The sequence below is a fragment of the Sorghum bicolor genome, chromosome 10, assembly GCF_000003195.3.
Source record: "Sorghum bicolor cultivar BTx623 chromosome 10, Sorghum_bicolor_NCBIv3, whole genome shotgun sequence".
In the NCBI taxonomy this organism is placed as follows: domain Eukaryota; kingdom Viridiplantae; phylum Streptophyta; class Magnoliopsida; order Poales; family Poaceae; genus Sorghum; species Sorghum bicolor.
The window spans coordinates 9,529,361-9,535,014 of NC_012879.2; the positions used below are offsets into that span (position 1 = coordinate 9,529,361).

The 5,654-nt window shown below is 37.9% G+C and overlaps 1 long non-coding RNA gene across 3 annotated transcripts in view; it reads left to right on the forward strand.

Annotated features, from left to right (window-relative positions):
- Positions 3,069 to 5,654, forward strand: part of LOC110430824 — a 4,256-nt gene continuing 1,670 nt past the window's right edge. Inside the window, exons 1-3 of one of the 3 annotated variants that reach the window (XR_002448208.1) lie at positions 3,069 to 3,661; positions 3,800 to 3,891; positions 4,560 to 4,728. This is a non-coding gene — a long non-coding RNA (uncharacterized LOC110430824). The remainder of the gene's footprint in view (positions 3,662 to 3,799; positions 3,892 to 4,559; positions 4,729 to 5,654) is intronic. The other 2 variants (XR_002448210.1, XR_002448209.1) reach the window with 2 other exon arrangements.

Consider the following 5,654-nt stretch of genomic DNA (forward strand, 5'->3'; position numbering starts at 1 on the left):
TTTTTATTTCGAGAGTACGACACATATGTCTAGCTACATGTTCTATCAGGAGGACCAATTATTAAGGGTGGCCAAGACAATTAATTACATATTATTTATGGTATGTTGCTGATGTGGCAGCATATTTATTGAAAAATGAGGTAGAAAAAATAAGACTTCAAGTCTTATTTAGACTCTAAGTCCATATTATTCGAGGTAATAAATAACTTTAAACTCTATGATAGAGTCTATATTGTGACTACCCTAAGGAGTACAGACACGTATCTAAGCTCTCACAAGTACAGTGAAAATATGGGACTCACGTTTCTGGGCTGGCTACTGTCTTACGAAGGCAAACGGGATTTCCTCCGGTTCACAACCTTCAAAATAAATAATGATGTATATAATCCAAATAGGTTCGAGAAGGATAAATGGTTGATAAACGCAACCTTCCTAGAATAGTATATCCATATTTATACAACAGTTTAGAGCATCTCTAACAGTGCCCATATCCCTTTTTCATCCATATATTTTGGAAAGAAAAAAGAAAAACTCATCTCCAAGAGTTTCTTTCCTATTTTTTGGCACTTGGCAAATTGACTGGCACCATGCGTAAAAATATGCGCAGCAAGGTCACGCGCATCTCCTCCTCCCCGCGGCTATTTCCCGCGTCATCTCTCCTTCCCGCGCCTGGTCTCTCCCTCTGTCCAAGGTATCACATTGCAGAAATTCTCAATTCTTCTCCAAATATGTCTTAGCGTGAGGTCTTATATATAGAGCTAAAATTAGGAGCAGAAACTGTTCTGCTTTCACACATTACCTAATATAGGAAAAAAGTCTATACTTACCCCTCGTAGCTATATATTGGCATTCATCTACTTCACCCTCTCATCTAGACAACCAGATATTTTATCCATGAAGTATTAAAAATTGTCTAATTCCAAGACTGCCTTCAAAACCACCTAGGGTTATCTACATAGTTTTTAATACTTTAAGGGCACTCACAATGCAAGTCTCTATCACAGAGTCCAGGACAATTAATTACATATTATTTATGGTATTTTGCTGATGTGACAGCATATTTATTGAAGAAAGAGGTAGAAAAAATAAGACTCCAAGTCTTATTCAGACTCTAAGTCTACATTGTTCGAGTTAATAAATAACTTTAGACTTTATGATAGAGTCTGCATTGTGAGTGCCCTAAGAGGTAAAAATAAATGGTTTTCAAGGTGTGAGGGTGACGAACACCAATAGTTGAGGAGATTAAATAGACATTTTCCTAACTAATACTATGCTAATACAAGAGCAAGATGAGTTCCATTGGAATTCAAACCAAAAAGGATGATGAAAACTATTACCTTGTCCATGATGAGCCCTCGGGCCTTGTCGTTGTTGAGCTCCTCCCCTTTTGGGCGCCGTGCCCCTCCATGGCAGGCTACCCGGCCTAGCCGGACATGATTAAATCTTACCTTGTGCCTTGCTTCGGCCAGGAGCTAAGCGCATGGGTTGGCACAACATTGCATGATTCGTTTGCCATGCCATGCTAGGCCCATCAAAATTGGTTCGCGCCCCCGTTTGGCCAACTACACATTTATAAGTACTTGCAAGTGTTCAATGATGGCTCAAAAAATATTTTAATAGATAGTCCTTGGCAAAGTTAGATATAGAAGTTAAATAAGTAGGCCTTGGCAAAGTTATGCTCGCAAACTGCAAATATGCATGTATGTTACAATTGCTTGTTATGCAGTACGGCTTACATTTTGGTGCTATATTATAACTCTTATACAAGTTTAAAATGATCAAGATATGTAAATTTGTAGTTGACAACTTTTTTATTTGAATTCATCTATGCATGGAAAATTATGTTTGAAATTCAAATTTTTCAAATGTACTTGGATGGAAAAAAAAAACAACCAAAATAAAAGTTATAGATATCGAAAAGTCATGTAAATGTATAGTTCATGACTTTTTCATTTGAATTTCGCTATGCATGGAAAATTATGTTTGAATTTCTTACATTTGAAGTTCAAATTTTTCAAATGACCTCGGATGGAGAAACAACCAAAACCAAAGTCGTAGATTTCTAAAAGTTATTAAACTTTATAATTGATAACTTTTTCATTTATTAGAGTATAGTGTTAAATTTCCACTAGAGTAAAAAATGTTGTAAAAACAGACACTTATAGCATAATAATTTTGATAAAATAGAGTGTTTACAATAATACTATAAATATTTATGACATACTATTTGGTCAAAATTCTTCAAATTATATAAAGCAATATTTACCTAAATTATTGTTATGGGCATTAATATACTTTGAAATGGATTACCATTTACCAATACATGAGTTATTAGAGCAATAACTTTTTTGTCCCTAAAACATATAAAATATATATTTATTTATACTCATGTATGCATGTGTAATTGATCTACATGATGCTATAACATATATGTTTACTTCAATTTAGCTTTTTATATATTAACAGTGGTAAGAGTGGGTACTTCAGAAACATATAGAAGCATAATTAGTTGTTATTTATATTTTCTTTCATAGGAGATGTTGGTAATTTAAATGTACACATGAGGGTATATTTTTGAAAAATTATGAATTGGTGCAATGGTTATGATCGGTGAATAGAGCCTATTAAATTGATAATATCATATCTTTCTGATCTTTTAAACTAACAATATTTGTCTTTTTTGTGTCTCTTTTGGAGATTAAGATAGAGGGTTCAATGATAACCTATATTAATTACAGATACGTGTACGTAACAAGTGGTTTACCATGTAATAAGATGTTAACTAAGAAAGAGAGCCGTCAGAGAAACATTCGTATCTGCAAGAGATATTTGCAGATAGAAGGATACAGCTTGTACATTGACCTGTTCAAAAAAAAACTCGTATGTTGATGGTTAATAACCTTTCTCTGATATTAAAGGAATGTAAAATTGTGTTCAATCCTAGTTCGTTTATATATATATATATATATATATATATATATATATATATATATATATATATATATATATATATATATATATATATATATATATAACTAAAAAATTTACATAGCAATCGTCCCCCGACTCCCGTCGCTTCACCCCCGATACCTTTCTCCTGGCATCCCATCCGCCCATCTCCGCCTCCAGTGCGGCCATCGTCGCTCCCAGCGACTCCACTCGCACCCACGCCGCCGCAACTCATCGCCTGTACCCTAGCACCACCCACAGCTGGCCTCCCCTCCCGCCGCCGTGGAGAAATTCCTCCGCCTCCCGGAGCTACTCCGCTGCCCCGACGCCGCTAGACGCGCTGCCGCAGGCTCTGGTGCCACATCCACCGCGTCCCCATCGCAGGACAGGACAAGAGAGGTCGGCTTCCAGCGGCATCCCCCATGCCGGACAGCGAGCTCGCCTCCGGATTCGCCACGGCAAGGTGCAGATCCAGTAGCATGGAGCCCTGCCCCGGCGCGCCTGCGCGGCTTTGGCATGTGCGGCTCCGGCGGCGCGCGGCACTGCCCCGGTCACCTGCTCCAGCCCTGCCTCACCTGACCGAGCCTTCGGAGGAAGTCTAGCTAACCTGTTAATCTGTTACTCTATAAACGCTGAGCGGACCTCCACGGAGACGGCGGCAGCACCCAGAGCCTCGTCTTTGTTGGCTCTTTGTCTGCCGAGTGCTAGTGAGGTATATATATTCCATCTCTTCTCTCTTCCTGATGTGTGAAACTGAATCTTCTCCCTAAAGTGGATTCGTGCTCTCAAGGTTGTGTCACGTAGATTTAGATCAGGTTGCAATGATTAAGTCAATTATTTAATCTATCAGCTGAAACTGGAATAGCTAGCAGGAGGAGGAGGATATTGCAGTTGCAGGCCACAACACTGATTTAGGACGATGCCTTGCTGTCTACTAAGCAGGTTGGTTTCACAATGAATTTTTTTGAAATCCTATATGCTTGCATATATTGTACTTGATTTTGACTGAAATTTCACTGAAGTGTCAGCTATATGGTTTTATTTCTACCAATCCTAAGAGTTCAATTTTTGAATATAATAATTGGAAAACATACATAATTGTCTTTTTTACGATAGCATCCCCTCTGTCCATATTCCAAACAAATACGAAACAAACTTGATTTCTATTTATGTGAGGAACATACCAAAATCAATTGGAGAAAATTCCCCAGCACAGTCTTTTGCAATGGCAATAGCTGAGCCCAAATTTGGTTACTACTTTTTCAATGGAAATTCTTGGAGTCTGTAACTTTGTATTAAGGAGCGGGTATTTATAGGCTTCAGACAATGCAGTGTTGTTATAGTCTTACAGAACCAACATAACAAATACCAAATCTGTATATGTACAGGAGTTCTTAAGGTAGATTCAATAATATAGAGATATAACATACTATGTAGATCCAGTAGTTCACAACAGAGTTCCATTAATGACAGTTGGCACTTGTACAACTACTTCAGTATCTTGCTCCTCCATCTCTGAATCAAAATTGATAATTTTCTAGAGTAGAGAGCTATCTGATTCTTGTGAGTAAAGCCTTTATAATAAGCTCATGTGATTTGCCTCTGAGCAGGATGTCCAGGATGCCATCCTCATTCACGGCCCCAGCAATAAGCAACTGCGAGGAGTTATCAGTCCCCAATATATTCTTGTTGGCTGTGACAAATCAGGCGGCCGAATTGGTCTGCTAGCGTCGAAGTTTATGCTTCAGGCTATCAGCGTGCTTCACATCGTTCATCTAAGTAAGTTTTGCCGCTACCCCCCTTTTGTTTGAAGCCAATTCAGCGGTGTGATGTCACATATTGATCAGTCAACAATAACAACGCAAGGACTTGCAATCTTAAGAAGAGATGACTAGACTGAATCCACAGTTTGTTCAGAGCTCTGAGATGCCCAAGTAAATTCAGAGTCTTATATTCAATAGATGGCTGAATGAAAGAGCTTGCCTCCAAATTAACTGAATTGAAGAGTTTCTGCCTTTCCATTCAAAAAAAAAAGAAAAAGAAAAATCTGAATTTCTGAATTTTAATCTCAAAGTCTGCAGAACAACCCTACTCTTCGATTGTGATTTTCTTAGGTAAATAGTTTAGAGTCGATGTTGACAGCGTGCTTGACATTGTTAATCTAAGCAAGTGTAGCCGCCACTACCCTTTTGTTTCAATCCCAAATAGATGCTAAAGTGTGTATTTTCGACTGACTGGTTGTCTGTTACAGTTCATAACATTCAGTTGTGCAAAAAATTTAGTGGTGCTATACATCTACTACCTATCTGAGTCTCTCAACACTTTGACCTGAGTAGTGGTAAATACGCCATTTTGCTTTGAAATATGCCATTTTGTTTTGAAATGTGCCGTCAATAAATGGGATTTGTGTTCATATGCTGCATTTTGTTTAGGGTTTAGAGTTTTACAAATGGGATTTTACAACACGCTATTGTCATTTTCTATCTCTGCTTGCAACAACCTGAATTACTGATGATACCTATTCATGAAAAAATAATGGTTACTAATCTTTTGAACTCATCTGACTTGTCAAAATGCTCATTCTGCACCGTCATTGCTTCTCATTCACCCAATATGGAGAAACCGAGAAATTACTGAATATATTCAGCTGCCCTGAACTGATAACCATTTTACTTTGCCAGATTCACTAAACTGCTCACTAGCTA